Source organism: Schistocerca cancellata, chromosome 2 (genome assembly GCF_023864275.1).
Source record: "Schistocerca cancellata isolate TAMUIC-IGC-003103 chromosome 2, iqSchCanc2.1, whole genome shotgun sequence".
Classification (NCBI taxonomy): domain Eukaryota; kingdom Metazoa; phylum Arthropoda; class Insecta; order Orthoptera; family Acrididae; genus Schistocerca; species Schistocerca cancellata.
In genome coordinates this window covers 394,445,254-394,460,807 of record NC_064627.1, presented here as the reverse complement: position 1 = coordinate 394,460,807, position 15,554 = coordinate 394,445,254, and the positions used below count along the sequence as shown (strand labels likewise).

Here is a 15,554-nt window from a genome sequence, read left to right as displayed (position 1 = left end):
GTGGGTTGTGAGTCATACTTGGGTAGCTCAGTCAGCAGAGCACTCTCCCGCAAAAGGCAAAGGTCCCAAGATCGAGCCTCAATCTGGCACACAATTTTAATGGGCTATGTAGTTTCAAGCAGTATTGCATCTGCTTAGTAGTATGGTAATGTTTTTATGAATTTCATGGACACTTCAACATCTAGTTTCAGACATTGTCTCATAAAATGATTACGCCAGACAGAAATACAATACAAACAAGAAAAATGAATCACACTGTTATATTACTGACAAACTGTCATCCGCAACTGACTGTGGTACCTAGTATATGACAATAACGAACAGTACAGTAGGTTTGGTCAAGCTTATTGCCTGATTGGTTGTTGGATTGGATTGGATTGATGGGGTTAAAGGGACCACACAATGAGGTCATTAGTCCCACCATCCTATATGCATCACGCTGGAAGAGTCTCCATAGAGGAAAGACGTAGATGACAAATCCAGATGAACCTGATTGTAACCGAGTATTGATAAAACCAAGAGACAGAAGCAAATAGAAGTGAGAGACGATAAAGAGGGTGAGCTGCTCAACCCAGAAAGCAGCCAGACGTTCACATGACATTATGCAATGAGATAAGAGTAAAATCAGATCAAGCGCTTTGGCGTTCTCTGTTGGTACAGAGGCAGTGTATCACCAAGTTTAAGTTTCCATCATTAGGGAGTCAAATTGGGGTAATCCAGTAATAGGTGAGCCATCATCACACAGGTACCACACTGACAATGGGGTGGACCCTCACATCGTAGGATGTGGCCATGGGTCAGCCAAGTGTGGTCAGTGTAAAGTAAGCAAAGAACGGTATATTCCCCACAAGAAGCACAAATTAATGGCTGCTACATGTTGTGGACTCCTTTATTGCTTGCAATTTGTTCAAACAAACCAATCCATGTTCCAACCCACCAACAATTGGCAGTGTAGAACTGACAGAATGTCCAGTTCCGGTAACCCCATTGCCAAAGTCAGCATCCTGGTAGCCAACCCAGCCAGTCGATCAACATGTTCATTCACTCTAACCCCTACAGGACATGGAGTCCAGACAAAGATGACCAACCATCTAGCTTGATGGAGGTCAGTAAGGAGAGATCATGGATAGTCACAACCAGTGGGTGTAGGGGTAGCACTAGTTGATAGCCTGAAGAATATTCAGGGAATCACCATCGATTAAGAAAGTCTCACCAGTGCAAGAACAAATGTGACTGTGGGCTCAAGCGATGCCCACCAATTCAACAGTGAATACACTGCATCCATTCGGCAAGGAGCATACTTCACTGTACCTCGAAATTGTATGGGCAAAACCAGTTTGTCCATTGACCATAGAGTGTATGTAACTTCTGCACCAAGAACTGCTTCAAGGGCAACCAGGAACAGGTAGCAAAAAATCATGGGGTCAACAGAGTCGTTCAGTGCAAAGGATAGGCAGAGACAGATCCAAGGATGAGGTACATACCATGTAGGCATATGCGATTGCTCCCTGACAAAAGAGACAGTGGGGAAAGCTGGAGTTCAAAGCAGAGACACCATATGTGGACTGTAATCTTGACTCTGGTCCTGGGCTGCCACCATGGGGAATAGATCTCCCTAAAAGAATAAAGGACATGGCAGTTTGGATGCTCAAGGGAGCAGTGAATGTGTATTGTATAGTTGATCAGCAGTTGTTGATACCCAGACTCTGCAAAGTAAGCCGTTTATAGGGCTAGTCCGAAAGGCACCTGTCGCAAGTCGGATCCCACAATGGGTATTGGGTCCAGCATCCTCAATGCTGAACCATATGCCAGACTCCCATAATCACAATGGAACAGGAACAAAGCTTCGTAAAGCTGCAAAAGTGTAGAGCAGTCTGCACCCCAGCAGTTGTTACTGAAGCTACAAAGAGTATTAATGTGTGACCAGTGACCAGTATGTCACTTAAGTTGGCGAAGATTGGAAAGCCACGTTGACAGGACATCAAAGACCAGTCGCAATAAGACTCCCTCACATTGCGGAACTGGTCATCGAGGTAGAATGGTGGATAGACAGTCTGACGATGATGGAAATGTGTGCAAAAATCATCAGTATGCAGGGAGTGTGATACTAAAGACACCTCAGCTGCAGCTAGACCATTAACAGCAACCAGAAACTGTGTTACTGTGTGAAGCACCAACTTAAAAGTAGAACGTATGGTGTGACAAGAAGTTTCGAACACAAATCGGTAGAGGACCCCGGACAATCCATACATGTAGAGTAACATCAGTGTGATGACACCAAGCAGTGTCTAAAGCCCGTGCAAGTCAAAGGAGACACTGATAAGGTCTTGACGTCAAGCAAAAGCTGACCATTTAGTAGACTCCAGGCAGACCAAATTTTCAGCAGTACAACAGCCTTCGTGAAAACTGGCCTGGGATGGAGCCAAAAGCCCCCAAGAGATGTTTAACAAACTCAAGTGGCAGACCCTGCAAGAGAGGCGCTCTGCATCGTGGTGTAGCTTGCTCGCCAGGTTTCGAGAGGGTGCGTTTCTGGATGAGGTATCGAATATATTGCTTCCCCCTACTTATACCTCCCGAGGAGATCACGAATGTAAAATTAGAGAGATTAGAGCGCGCACAGAGGCTTTCAGACAGTCGTTCTTCCCGCGAACCATACGCGGCTGGAACAGGAAAGGGAGATAATGACAGTGGCACGTAAAGTGCCCTCCGCCACACACCGTTGGGTGGCTTGCGGAGTATAAATGTAGATGTAGATGTAGATGTAGACTCACGGTACTAATATAGCTGCTACCTCACCATACGTTCGGGCAACTTGCAGATAACATTAGTGAGACTAACAGGGTAATAGCATTCCATTTCAAGGTGGTGTTTACCCAATTTCAGTATTGAGACAATTGTGCTTTCTCATCATTGAGATGGGACTCACCCTCACTTCAGAGATTGTTGAAAATGGCAAGGACGTGATGTTGGCAATCCACCAACAAGTGTTTGAGTGTTTGACTTTGGATGAGGTCTGGTCCTGGAGCTGCATCAACGCAAAGTGCTAGAGCACTGGGAAGTCCCACTATTGAACGGAGCATTATATGGCTCCAGCTGACATGCACTGAAAGGCAACTGAATTCACTTCACCTGCCACTTGAGGACATGAAATGCTGGCTGATGATTCTCAGTTGCAGAGCAAACCATTCAGCGACAGCATCTGGGTCAGTGTAGATAACAACATTTGTTGGGACACCAGGTACTCCTGTGGGGAACTGGTGTCCACAGATGCACTGAAACGTTGCCCAAACCTGCGAGGGAGGGGTATGCAGTCCAGTAGTAGCAACATATAGTTCCCAGTATTCTCGCAGGCTGGTCTTATGCACGTGTATTACACCTTATGCATTTTTTGGTAATTTTGCTGTTGCATGTTACTCTCTGATACTATTATAAAGGGTGAACAGTAATAAAACTGAGGGAAAAAGGTGAAGGTGATACAATGAGTTACAGACACAATGAAAAGACTATTACAACCCGGACTTTCCACTGTTTGATAATTGTACTGTCACATTTTATTTTGACATCACTATATATGGTTCATATTTAAAAGTTACGTTACCCCTTCTCATCCCTACTGTAAAATATGAGATTTTATGTTAAATAGTATAACAGAATTTCTTTGTCATGGCTGTATGGCTTATTGGAGCCGAGATAGAACTTTGTCTCTGCTGTGATGACGTTTCCCATCATCATTGCACAACATTGTTTATTAGTTACTGAAGAATGTTAATGAGTTGCAATGGCTGAAAATTTATAATATGTATTTTTTTTTTTTTTAATTTATAGTCATTTCCAAAATCCACTACTTAAATTATCCATCTTTTGGTCAAACACTCTGTGCCATTCTATAAAATGATCAATTGCCTAAACCAGATGACACTGCTTCTCCCTTGATTTTTGAGTAACTATGAGGGTAATCCCAAAGTAAGGTCTCTCTCTCTTTTTTTTTTTTTTTTTTTTTTTTTATATTATATATATAAGCACATAGACCTGTTTATTTCTACAATGGTTTACATCAGTTTACAGCTTGAACATTTTGCTATTTTTCGACATAATCACCATTTCTGTCGATGCATTTTTGTAGATGCTGTGGCAGTTATTGTATGCCCATGTCATACCAGCTCGCAGTCATGCTATTCAGAAAGATATGAAACTCTTCTTTCACCTCCTCGTCTGAGTTGAATCACTGGAACCACAATTAATGCTGACAGACACTACGAGACTCGGAAAAAACTCAAACGGGCAATGCAGAACCAGAGAAGAGGAATGTTGAGCAAGGGCATACACATTCTCCATGACAATGCTCACCCACACATCGTTCGGCAAACCGTTTCTCTCCTCAACAGTTTCAGTGGAACATAATCACCCACCCACCCACCCACCCTATAGTCCTGACTTGGCGTCCAGTGACTATCACCTGTTCCCTAGGTTAAAAGAACATTTGACCAGAAAGCGATTCAGCTCCGACGACGAGGCGAAGGAAGAGGTTCATAACTTTCTGAACAGCATGGCGGCGAGCTGATACGACATGGGCATACAAAAACTGCTACAGTGTCTACAAAAATGCATCGACAGAAATGGTGATTATGTCAAAAAATAGCTAAATGTTCAAGCTGTAAACTGATGCAAACCATTGTAGAAATAAACAGGACTATGTACTTTTTAAAAAAAAGGAGCCCTTACTTTTGGGATTACTCTCGTATTATACATTCATTTGCTGTTTGTCTATGTTCCATATTGATGTCTCAGATTTTGACACTGATTGTGATCCTCTTGGGAAATTCCTGTTTGACTATAAATTAGAAGCCCTGTGCTACAGTACTTTAGCCACACATATGGACATGAAATAATGCTTTTGTTAGTAGATTTTCCCTTTAGTAAGCTACTGAGTTTTACCTTTTACTGTTTAACTCTGGTTGTGTATTGCTGATGAGGGCTGTTGTCGAAAGCTCTATGTATGTGTGTCTTAATTGTGCCTGTCAGCGGCTTAACATGTCTTCTTTACAGTAAGTAGCAATCTATCTTTTCCTACATGTTTACATTCCTACCTGGGGTTTCCGGTGTTTAAACATTATTCTTGTTTTAGTAGGTCGGGACCCAGGTACGCAGCCATTTAACTGCAATGAAGTACACTATCTATGGATGTCATGTATGGAATTGGAGAGCCCGGCTGCAATCTCTCTAATGGCCACATCGATTTCGGAGGCCTGCCAAGATACTGTCTTCTGATGGGTGAATCCCAAGGAATAGGGGATCACTAAGTCTGCTGCCATTAGATTGGCTGTGGCTGTGCTCTGGAAAGCTGCATCAGCACATCTCCACAACAGGTTGCTAAAGATGACGGCAGAGGCAAAGGCATCCCAGTCAGCATTGTTGAGAGCCATCTGGGTGGACACCCAGGTGAGTGATGCTGAGGAACAGAAAGGATAATTGGAAAATGACCACTGTCACACTGGCCATCATGTACACTGCAATGGATGAAGGGGAGAAGATGAGGGCTGCAGCTGGAAAGATCAACAGCCAAATAAGATTCACATGCCACAATGAAGTGTGTGGAGGCTCTGGTATTCAGGAGACGAAGATTGTGCTCTGTGAGCAAAGTTTCAATGGCTTTACTGTGGGCAGTTGTTATAGTTCCACTCACAAAGGGTTGTGGGCGTTGAAGTCACTCAAAATGAGTGTCTGCTGGAGGGCAATGCAGAAAAAGGGGAACACATGACAGGAAAAACTGCTACAGCTCCATTGGAGGCTCATACTATCGGTATCCAGAGGGAGTGTGAAGATACCAAGGAAGCAGGTCATGCCTCAGGGTTGCCTGTTGCCACCAGTTGCAAGGTTATGGTATCAATACACATCGGTTTTGAAGCAGGTTGTATGGGGGCTCCGGTGTCACTGGGACCAGCAGGAATTCTGTCACGAGTATAGAGTCGGAATATGTGGGGCCCGATAGAAAGGAGACCACCAGAAACTCCACACTGGATGTCTTCTTTATGTCTATACTCTCCTTAGATGAGTTTGCTGTTTGAGAGGTCTTGTCTGCCCTTGTTTCAGTGACAGAGGAGGAATAACAAGCAACCTGTGCCTCCTTCAGCCACCTGCTGGTATCCGGTTGCAGGTCAGTAGTATACTGGGAGGACAGTATCCCTAAGAATCTCTTCTTCATGAGATATGCCACAGGATGGTGTTCCTTCTCCAGCTTGGGGTTGGGGATTGATGCCCTGGTGGGTTGGTAGCCAACGGTCCCAAGTGGGTGTGCAGGAAACAGTACGAGGAGAGCCCCCATCACCTGGGCAATGGATGTAGCAGAATGGCCCCAAAGGTCTGATGTAGAAGCACAAAGGGGGAGGGTAATGTCACCAGAGAAGTCAACATCATCGTAGCTATAGCAAACGTAATCGTCATATGTACAGGTAGAAAATGATCACATTTCTTCTACACCTCCTGGTACATGGGGCAGGGTCAAGAGTCTTATTCCTAGATTTTCTCTTCTCTTTGTAGGATGGTGCAGGCTGGTGAACAGGGGGAATGGTGCTTGCCACAAATCACACAAGAGTGTGGGGGATGGGGAGCAAGGGGTGTTTGTATGCAACTGATTTCCAGAATCCCTATAGACAGAGTTGGCGTTAAAATGGGGTGACATGCCCAGATCTCATGCATTTGAAGCACTGCAAAGCAGGCAGAACACAGGGTTTTACATTGCATTGATAGGCCATCTCCATGACCTGTTCAGGCAACGAGTCACCTTCAAAGATGAGAGTCCCAGTATCAACTGTGTTGTCCTTTGATCCCCACTGGACATGACAGGCAAAATGGACACCCTGTTGCTCCAAACTGGCATGTAACCCATCATCGGTCTGTAAAAGGAGGCTGTGGTGGAAGATAATACCCTGGACGATACTATATGGGGAGTGAGTTACAAGATAGTCTCACCCAAGTTTGTTTGCAGTTTGACAGATGCGTGATATGTTTGATTTCAGTGGGTCAAACGTGATACCCAATATCTTAAATTTCTGACAGGTCCCTATGACTCCAGCATTAACAGTTAAGTTGACATCAGTTGAAAAAATTGTTTTGGCGATTCAAATTCATAGCTTCCATTGCATTTGATGTCTTTTGGTGGGAACTGCATAGATTATACACAAAAGGTCTCTGGCAGTGTAGTATTACCTATTTCCCCTGAGTCTGAACTATCTACAGTTCACAAGCACACTTTGTATTGTGCCACTCTGTGTTGCACAGTTGTTAATGTCTATTGGCCCACCATCAGCCCAAAGCAAAACTCTGAGCACACACATTTTGACAACAATGACATACAAATGAATAAATAGGATTACATGCTAGCTTACTACTTTACAATTCAAATGATGTGGGAAACTATTCTTTCAATCATTTCACGTGATCATCACTAACTGTTTCATGCTGCATCAGGAGAAAAATAACTTAAGCGAAAGAAAACTTGTACCCTTGTCCAGTTTCCTATAGTTAAGTTTTTTGCACCACAAAACAAATATCCACAAACTGTGCTTCTCCAGGTCTTGCCCCGAGTAACTTGGGTATCAACTCTGGAAAGAAGTCACCTAAACTACTCTGATAACTGTGTGCAGATAGCACAAAGAGCTAAAAGTGAAAAGTGTATCGGAAAGAATGCATACATGTTGTCCAGATTATGACAATCTCTGTATACTGGGGTTTCAAAACAGGCAATGCAACATTTAATATTAGTTTGAGCAAGTTTTTCTTTGACAGAATAAAAATGTGTCGCAATAACATTTTGTATACTTGTTATTTATAGTGTATTACAAAAACGTTCTTGTGAATTGAATAAAATCTTCTTGGGTTCCGAGCCACATCATATGGTTATACATTTATGAGCTTTCAGCAGAGTTCCTCGGACACTGTCAAGTGGCAGAGGCAGCCAACCAATAAAAGATGGTTAGCTAACATCAGAAACCACACAGGAGCAATATGTATGTGAATAGTAAAACACCATAATGCACAGAGAATTCTAAAGGAGGTCTACAATATATGATGAAAAATATCTAGATACCTAATAGTGAACATTAATATGAAGTGTGTCCACCCATCACCTTTGTGATGGCTTGAATTCTATTGGTAACTCTTCCACTCTTCCAACTAGATGTCAAAGTCTGTGGAGGAATGGCAGCTCATTCTTCCTTAAGAGCTGAAACCAGAGCAGATAGTGATGCTGGATGTTGGGGTCCAGAGCAAACCCACATTCTAACTCTTTCCAAAGATGTTTCAATGGGCTCATGTTGGGACTCTGATCTGGCTAGTCCATTTTAGGAATGTTATTGTCAACAAACGATTACCTCACAGACGCTGCTTTATGATTGGGTACACTGTCATACTGGCACAATCATCAGGTCCAAACTGTTACTCTACTCTATGCAATACGCAATGCTGTAAAATGTGTTCATGTCCTTCTGCATTTAGTGTTTTCTTAAGCGCAATGAGAGGGTCACATACTAACCATGAAAGCAAGTCTCATACCTTAACACCACTTCCTCCATACTTCACTGTTGCCATTACACGTGATGGCAGATAACGTTCTGCAGGCATTTGCCAAACATAAACCCTTCCATCAAACTGCTGCATATACACAAAAGTGTGACTCATCACTCCAAATCATCCATTTTCACTTATGCACTGCCCAGTGCTATCGTCATCACTTAGCACTGACTACATAAATGTGGAGCTTATGAGGAGCTGCTTAACCACTGTATCTCCTCCTCAACTCCGTAAGTCCCTAAGCAGATTCCCTGTGCTAGCTGGACAGCTGTTTAGAGCTCAAGAGTGATCCCTTATGTTGGTATCATTAGTTGGCTTTTTTTAACCCCCCCCCCCCCCCCCCCCCCCCCCGGCAATGCTCAACAGTCCCTGCCTATCAGTACACGGTCTGCCTGGCCTTTATTGAGTTGTTCTTTCATGTTTCCATTTCACAATCACATCAACAGTCCACTTGGCAACTTTGGAAGGGATGAAATGTCCCTAATGGATATGCTACTTCAATGCCATTCATGGTCTTGCCTATGTTCGATGTCACTAAGCTCTCCTGACCGACCCATTCTGGGACCAAGTGCCAGCAGTAACTGCACAGCACCACTGTTCAGGCACAATGAGTGTGAGTAATGGTGTTGTGCACTTACTGCTGTTAGGTGGTTTCATTTTTCAATCTTTTGTGTCTGCTTAAGCCAGTATTATGACATGAAGTATATTTTTCTGCTGTTTGCCAGTCTGCTATGGCATCTTTCCTGTTTAAATAGCATGTATTACATGTGACGACGTCACAATATTTTTCCACTGTGAAGATGATCAATGATCAAAACTGGTTGTGAATAAAATATCATAAGATAGCACAGTGTTTACCATGCATTTCACCAAGTACTTATGATCAGATAGTGTATATTCAGCAGAGTAATGTAACAATGATGCTAACAAATGGAAATTAAACACTGCAGTAGCAAATGCAATAAAATAATTGATGTGCCCTGCATAGTTTTCAAACCCGATACATCAGTCCTTAAGAAGAGATGAATGCATGATATCACAGTAATACAAGCACAATAAAATAGTCTCCAGCTTCCAGCAGTGTCAAACATTTATACATTTACAAGATTTTGGCCAACTGATCCTTGGTCGTTACCTCAGGTATTTGCTTGGTTTAAAAAACGAGCTTTCAGTCGAGTGCTCCTGGGCGATTAGCAATTGGTAACTTTCAGTTAGCTCATGAATGTACCACCACTTGACACTGCTGGAACCCTGAGAATATTTTGTTCAGCCATATAGCTATTAGACCATGTACTGAACAAACTTTTTGAATTTATTCCTCCGATTTGAATAATTCATATGACACTTCATATTTATTTATTTTTTAATTGCATGCAGTATCGGTAGGTCTAAACCACCCTTTCTCAAAACCCACTGCTAAAGTTGCATCAGAAAATATGACAACCATTTACTAAAATAATTCTTCTAGAAAGAACAACCAATAACACAATTGCAGGTGAAACAATCTGTGGCAGGTATTAAAAAAATATATATACCAAAATGCCTGGAAAAACAAATTGGTAAAATAGAACAAGTTACAAAATTTAAGTATCTTAGAGAGGCCATACAGTAGAATGACAAGATAAATTGCAATATATGTAAGAATTAATAAAATGGAAGGATCATATGATTTAACTACAAATATCAACAATAAGAACTGCATCTACAGAGTTACAAAATAAAACACTATACCACAGTAGTATGCCAAGAATACTAGTATGTACATGAATGCTTAATGAACTATAAACTGAACAGAATAGCTACTTGAAAGACAGATTATTAGAAAATAATGGGTGCAATACGAATAATGAAGATTTGAAATGTGGGTAGAAATAATGAAATCTACCAAAACATAAATAAAATATCAGAAGTGACAGCAAAGCACAGGCTAATATTTGGACACCTCTCCCAAATGACTAAGAGCAGGCCAACAAAATAAACATTCCTCTATTTCTGGAAAAAGAAGTCAACAGTGACCTGCATTAAACAAATTAGAAAATAACATGGAAGACACCATATCAAAGAATTAGAAATAACAAAGAAACTATTTTAACAATCAAATATTACATTTATAGAGCTTTCAAGGCAAAAACAGTAACACTATCTCACTTTAACCTAACACAATAGAGAAAAGTAAAACAATTGTTACACTCTCCCACCTTCGCAACAAAAGACACGACTATTTTCGGGTGCTACTTGACAGGGTTTGTAAAACCCTGTGACACCTCAGTTACAACTTTTTTCATTACCAGTATCTGTTTTCACGAGTTACCATGCTGCCCCCCCCTTACACACACACACACACACACACACACACACACACACACACACACACACACACACACCTTTCTGCCCAGAGAAAAAATGACTACCCTACCTCATATCACTTTGTGAGTTCTTGTTGACCAGTCTGTATGTCAATCGTTTTAGAGATTGGTTGCGTGACTCGGCTTTTCATAGAGTAAGTCAAATTAACCACCTTTCAGCCATCAATTTTCAACCTTATTTTATTTGGCACAGTAAAACGCTGAAACTGGCTGCCAACCTTCAAAATAAGGTTGAAAATTGACAGCTGTAAGGGGTTTAATTTGACTTCCTCTTTGGTTGATTAGGTAATTCAGGCCTATTGGTCTCCGAGATCTTAGTTCAAAATTTGACAACAGACACAGCACCATCTGAACAACACAGAATAATGTGGAATCTGCCCCCAGTACATGATGAATTTGTTGTGCCAGCAGACTGACCTGTAGTGTAGCACTATATGTAGATTTGGTTATTCTGTGACAATTTGGTTGTGAGTTAGCAAAGCCACCAATGTGATTGCAAAATAAGGTTTGTGGTAACTAAACCATTTAGTAAATAACACAGACAGTACTGACCCCACGACTTACCTTAGAAGATTGACCCAAGAAAAACAAGCCTATGTTTACAGAATGCGTAGATTTAGAGAAAGCTTGGCAATGTTAACTTCATTACACTCTTTGAAACTTTGAAGGCAGCAGGGATGAAATAGGACATGAAAGGCTATCAACAACATTTATAGAAACCAGGAGCAGTTGTAAGAATAGAAGGATAAGAACTGGAAGCAGTAGCTGAGAAGTGAGTGAGACAGGGTTGTAGCCTATTCCTGATGTTACTCCATCTGTACATTGAGCAAGCTGCTATGGTAACCAAGGAGAAACTGGGAAAGGGAATTAAGTACCGAGAGCACAATAGATACTTTGAGGTTTCCCAATTCTATTAAAATTCTCTCGGAAAAGACATATGACTCTGAAGAGCAGCTGAATGAAACTGACAGTGTCTTGAAAACATAAGACAAACACTATGATAAAAGGAAGGTAATGGAATGAAGCTCGCTAAGAGAATTATACTAGTAAATAAGACGCTAAAAACAGCTGATGTGCCACACAGGCACCAAATTATTGACGAAGGATAAAGTAGAGGGGATATAAAACGGAGATTTACAACAGCAAGGAAAGAATTTCTCAAACAGAGAATTTCAATGCCGAATATAAAGTGTTTTGAAGTATTTTCTGAAGGCAATTGTCTGGACAGTAACCTTGTACGGAAGTGGAAAATGGACAATAAACAGTTCAGACAAAAAGAGAATGTAAGTTTTCAAAATATGCAACAGAAAAATGTAATGTAACATCTTAAGGGTGATTCTTTCACCCAAAATCCTCAATTATTTATAATGTAGAAAAATATAGATTGTTACTTACCATTAAGATAACATGGTAAGTTGCAGACAGGCAAAAACAAACAAACAAAAAGAAACACACACACACGACCACAAACTCCAGCAGCTTGGGCCAGGAGGCTGAGGCCGAAAGCTTATATGTAAGTTTCTTAATTACGTATGTCTGCAACTTAGCGTGTTACCTTTATAGAAAGTAGCTATCTATCTTCTCCTACACTGTTGACTTTCCTACCCGCAGTTTACATTGTCTGATCCTCAATTATTTGTTGGATACATTACAATCTCGGTTTTCCCCTACAGTTTCACCTTCTACACTCCTTGAGTACGGTGGAGATTGTTCCTTGGTGCCTCACAACATGTCCTATCATGTTGTCCCTTCTTATCAATGTTCTTCACATGCTCCTGTCTCTTGAGATTCTGTGGACAATCATTTCTTGTCAAACGATTCTCTTCTTTTCCAGTTTTCTCACAGTCCATGATTCACTTTCATACAATGCTGTGCTCTAAACTTACATTCTCAGAAATTTCTGCCTCAAATTAAGATTGGTGTACAATACTAGTACATTTCCTGTTGCCAGGAACACCTCTTTTTATGCCCTTCTTATTTCACTCACATTCTGTAAATATTTTCAAGGGAGGCCAATGTTTGAAGACAGTAAGCAGGTCTAAATTGATGTTTATGTAGAGATGAAATGACTTGTACACAATAAATTAGTGTGAGAAATTACATCAAACAAAATTTTTCATGGAAGACAACAAAAACAACAACAAATGCAACTGATATGTAATGCGGCCCAATGGCTACAGTAATGAAATAATGAAAAACCAGTCTGGAAGGTTAATTCAAAAAAATTATAATAAATAGCAAACATGCATTCTGGGGCACTTACTGTACATGCATCATGTCAACTCAGAGAAATGTAAAGATTGGGGTGGAGGTGGGGATGTCACAATGCAACTCTTGCCATTAGAATCCACATGGCACTTTCTGCATGACTAGTACTTCAGAAAAGGCAATCTTTGTCAATTTCTTAGTACTGTCGAACAGTGATAATTACGCTCACTTGTGTCCTAATAACAATTAACATGGTAACAGGAAACTTCTCTGCTTAGTACATTTTCCATGTCATGTATTGAGAAACATGCTGTGCAAGTAAGAAAAAACAGATCCTTGAAAGACAGAAAATATCAGAATACTGCTTTCATCATTTGGTGATTTCTGAATTTGCTAACTAGGCAATGCATTGGCCTCCGAGCTGTTATGCCCAAAGTAAACAACATATCACATTGTTATAGATCAAATATGACACTCTGCTTTGCTGGTTACACTGGAGATGTTAACGCGTGTCACAATGAGCTCCTCTGTTTCAACGTTTTGCAGAACTTTCTCCACCCCCACAAACTGGCATAAATACAGAAATCTCTAAACAAATGCAAGGTGATTTAGTATTATACTGAAATAACTCCCAAGTCAACAGAGAAATAAGCACCTCCAAATTGTTAGGCTATACTATTCCCTCGGTAATCAATTGCAATATAAGCGAAAAAAAAAAAAACCACACAGAACTCTTATCTGAAACAATATGCAAGTTTAAACAAATCATTGCTCCCCCATATAAAATGGACTGACATTAACTACAACAGCTCCTAACTCTAACTACCAATCTTGGCAATTTGTTCATTGGATCCTCTATCTGCATTGTTATATTTTAATAAAACAGTCCATGAAACGAAATTTTATATCACCCGTTGACATTGGAAGCTTTACCACTCTACTTCCAAGTTTGCCTTTGAAACTCAAATGTTGGTTAATGCACAATAAGAATTGTTACAATGAGTTAATATTTCTCCAATCGCAATGCATTAGTGTCATTAATTTTGTAGAAAATTTGCTAATGTGCTATGTTTCCGGTTGAAATATAAACCCCCCAACAGTCAGTGCAAATACTGCAATAATCGCTAAAGCTCAACGCCAGAACATGTAAAATGGACATACCGCTCAAGTTAGTTTCAAGAAAAAATGTGCTGGTCTGAGGTTCTTAGCAAAAATGATCAGTATTCAGCACATTCTCGATGATGTGTTTAATGCATCAGCTAATGAACAATCGACAGAAAACCACTTTCCACAGCTGAAACTAACCGCAGCTTTGCGTAATAGCTGTTTATCATCACCATACAACATGTCTACCCCAATCACAAAATAGGATAGCTCCGTACCTTCAATCGCAATCACATGCATCCACACACAAACAAAGTCCCGCCGACCTGCTCCAGCACACACTGTCACAAACACACTACTTTTTATCACAGCTAGCAAAGATGCTACTTCGGTGCGCATAGCATTGAAGCACAGGTAACGAAAGGCAGAACACTGATCGGGACAAACGAATACCACTCGTAGCTCTCGCATCACACGTAGGTTTTGCATGTGTACAAATAATGTAGTCTCCAGAGGGGACGTTTGGGCTAAAACGCGGTTTAATTTTTATAATGTAGAAAAAGTATAGACATTTTTATCTTATTAATTAAGTACAAGAAGTTGTTTGGAATCATGTCTTTCACTTAAAAAAAAAACCCTTCGACTGAATTATTCACATGCCAAACATCTTGAAATTTGTTTTGAAAATACACAAAGACTCAAGCATATGTTTTTCAGTTGTAATTGCTGAGATGCTTTAAGAGTATACAGTTACATGTGTCTTTATGCCTAGCGCTCTCGAAATTCGTGCTGAATTTTATAGTTAGCTATTACATTTATGGTTGTACTGCTTCTTTTTTTTACGTTTGTACAGAAGAGAATTCCTTATATATGCCAACTGCAGGTCGATGCACATATGATCTCACTCCTTTCCCCCATCTGCTCCTCTTCCTCGAACATATCCGCATCCTCTACACCTCCCGCCGTCTTGAACCCCCTCACCCCCTGGTTGCTCCTCTCCTCTCCCATCCTCGCCCCCTGCCCCGTCTTCACCGTTGTGTCCCCCCTACCCTCCATCTCTACACCCTCCATCTCCTTTCCCAAGGTGGCTTCCGTCAACTCCCCCTCCCGGATGATGCCCTCTCTCCCTCCATTTATCCTTCCTATCAACTCTGATCCTCCCTCCCCCTCCTTTCCTCTGTCCTTTCCCTGGGCTCCCTCTTCCCCCCCCCTTCCGTCCTGTTTCCTCCCCACTACACCTCTCCCTACCTCCCTTCTCCCCCCCAGTCCTTTTGTCTTCCCCTCCTCTGCCTCCCCCCTCCCTATCGC

The 15,554-nt window shown here is 41.3% G+C and overlaps 1 protein-coding gene across 2 annotated transcripts in view; it reads right to left on the bottom strand.

Moving 5' to 3' along the window:
• LOC126161813 (enhancer of mRNA-decapping protein 4) overlaps positions 1-14,629 on the bottom strand; it is a 143,331-nt gene extending 128,702 nt beyond the window's left edge. For both annotated transcript variants that reach the window (XM_049917914.1, XM_049917913.1), the window contains exon 1: positions 14,525-14,629. The gene's annotated coding sequence lies outside the window, so the exon portion shown is untranslated. The remainder of the gene's footprint in view (positions 1-14,524) is intronic.
• Between the last annotated feature and the right edge of the window lie 925 nt (positions 14,630-15,554).